At 45.5% G+C, this 2,696-nt stretch overlaps 1 long non-coding RNA gene across 1 annotated transcript in view; it reads right to left on the reverse strand.

Moving 5' to 3' along the window:
- Positions 1-358: 358 nt before the first annotated feature.
- Positions 359-2,696, reverse strand: part of LOC121724698 — a 17,148-nt gene continuing 14,810 nt past the window's right edge. Inside the window, exon 3 of the long non-coding RNA XR_006035267.1 lies at positions 359-369. This is a non-coding gene — a long non-coding RNA (uncharacterized LOC121724698). The remainder of the gene's footprint in view (positions 370-2,696) is intronic.

Raw genomic sequence — 2,696 nt, forward strand, 5'->3', positions numbered from 1 at the left:
TGTGTATGTGTGTGTGTGTGTGTGTGTGGTTGGGGAGGGAATTTTCCATGTCACTACATGCTGTTCATAAACACTTGCTACTTAGGCCTGGAGTTTTCTCACCCCCGCTGTGGGAGAAATACAGGCCTCCTCAGCTTATTAATGATCATACTCTCTCAGATCAGCCAGGACAGACGCCGCCTCCACTGAGAGTGGGAGAGACAGAAAGAGAGAGAGAGAGAGAGAGAGTTATAGAGAGATAGAGAACTGAATAGGGACACTCATTCACTGACACACACACACACACACACACACACACACAAAATAATTCTCTCTTACACACTCTCTCACTCTGACATCGACATACCTACATGTATGACATGCACATCACTCATGCACAAATATATTTTCACACACACACACACACACACACACACACACACACACACACACACACTCTTAAGGGCCTCTGGCAGTTTTCACTATCATATGTGTAGTCTATGAGCCATTTTTTGTTAAACAAACAATCATCCTACAGTGCATGTGTATAAGCTTTAGAGAGTGTTTAGAGAGAAAACAGTGTTTTTGTCATGCTCATCGCAGACTGGCGGCTGCAGACTGGACACACCTGGGTTTGATATTCATGCCAATCTTCAGTGTCATGCCTTCACCTAATCCCCCTTTCGGAAACTTCTGGAAACAGATGGACGGGTTATCTTACGAGAGGTCGATAACAGTGGAACGCAGTGAGATGATGTCAGCACCATACACCTTGTGAAAGAAACACCTGGTGAGATGACGTGTACTGCTATTTGAGTTAGATTTTTTTTCTGTTTCTTTGCGTGAGTGTGTGCATGAATTTGTGTGTGCGTGCACATCTATGTATGAACGTATGCGTGTATGAATGCATGCGTGTGTGTGTGTGTTGGGGGTGGTCATGCACAATAACCGCCCCATGTGTGGCCACCCTGCAGTCTTTTTAAAAGCAGGCCGTAAAAACGTGCGCTCTCCCTCCCGTGTGCCAGGAAACGGCGACGGCTCTGATAACGGCTCCCACGGGCCAATTTCAGCTTTAATGATCTGGTGTCCTCCGCACGGGCTATCAAGGACAGTGTGTGCTTGCCTTAACACCAATAGCCTATTGGATTGGACACACACAAACACACACACGCAATCATACACTCACACACACACACACACACACACACACACACACACACGCACACACACATACAGGTGGACTGTGAAATAGAGTGCACTCTGCGTCCAAGGTCAAGGCTCTTAATTATGCTTGAGTCTGATAGTCTGTCGGGCACGTGGGTATCTCTCTCAGTTTATCGGCGACCCCACTGTCCCCTTAGGAACGTGATTTCCATGCTTGTTACGCCATGTTGAAAAATGGACAGCTGTCCCTGTATAACATATACAATTAGGCCTAAATATGTAGGACAGTGACAGTTTGGCCGTTATCTGAGATGTCACTGGAAACACCTGAATCATTTTTATGAGACCAATTAGCATGTAGGTTTATCTTCTTCACTGAATTTGTAATGAGAACGGTTCCTTTTTTTTCAGGTGTGGAGATGAGAACTGCCCGAGGGCACGTTCTCATTAGGCCGGACATGGTTCTGGGCTCCGTTTGCCCGTGTTCTCCGAGCGGAACAGCAGTTGCCAGAGTGTAATTTTTATCTGAGGGATCTAAATGGGATTTGAGCAGGGGAGGAATAGGCTGAATCAATCACAAACGCGATGGTGGCTGAACACGCTCACATTCTCAAGACCTTAAACGCGATGGTGGCTGAACACGCTCACATTCTCAAGGCCTTAAACGCGATAGTGGCTGAACACGCTCACATTCTCAAGGCCTTAAACGCGATGGTGGCTGAACACGCTCACATTCTCAAGGCTTTAAACGCGATGGTGGCTGAACACGCTCACATTCTCAAGGCCTTAAACGCGATAGTGGCTTAACACGCTCACATTCTCAAGGCCTTAAACGCTCAAGTTCAAGTTTCACTTTATTTATCCTCAGAAAAGGAAATTCTCATTCTCAATCTCATTCTCATTCTCAAGACCTTAAACCCGATGGTGGCTTAACACGCTCCCATTCTCAAGGCCTTAAATGCGATTGGCTGAACACGCTTTCATTCTCAAGGCCTTTACTGGATCCAAGGGGCTGGCGAGGATTCCTTGTGTGTCTCTGTGTCGAATACCCTCAATGTCTTTTTCTCCGTCACACCACTCACTCTCTTTCCGTCAAAACCACTCACTCTCTCACACACACACACACACACACACACACACACACACACACACACATACAAACACACACACACACACACACACACACATACACACACACACACACACACACACACACACACATACACACACACACGCACAGGAGATTGAGATGTCCCAACAGCATTTGGCAACTTTTTCAGTCCGTTCAAAACTATTATTTTTCTTTGCAATATGCAATGTTTAGTTCAATAAAGAATATCTAGTTTACAGATTACAGTTGCAGGTTGTGACATGTGTCTGTAAGTCTGTAATGCTCTGCAATCACCAATGACTCCAATAAAAATGGAAACTATTGAAGAGGATAGTGACTGTGGGGCAGTCAGTCAGCATTCAGTTTTTAATTTGTACAGTTTACAGGCCTCTAACAGTTTCGAGATATCTGGTCTGTGAACTCCTACTGCCTCATACAAATG

Source organism: Alosa sapidissima, chromosome 11 (genome assembly GCF_018492685.1).
Source record: "Alosa sapidissima isolate fAloSap1 chromosome 11, fAloSap1.pri, whole genome shotgun sequence".
Classification (NCBI taxonomy): Eukaryota; Metazoa; Chordata; class Actinopteri; order Clupeiformes; family Clupeidae; genus Alosa; species Alosa sapidissima.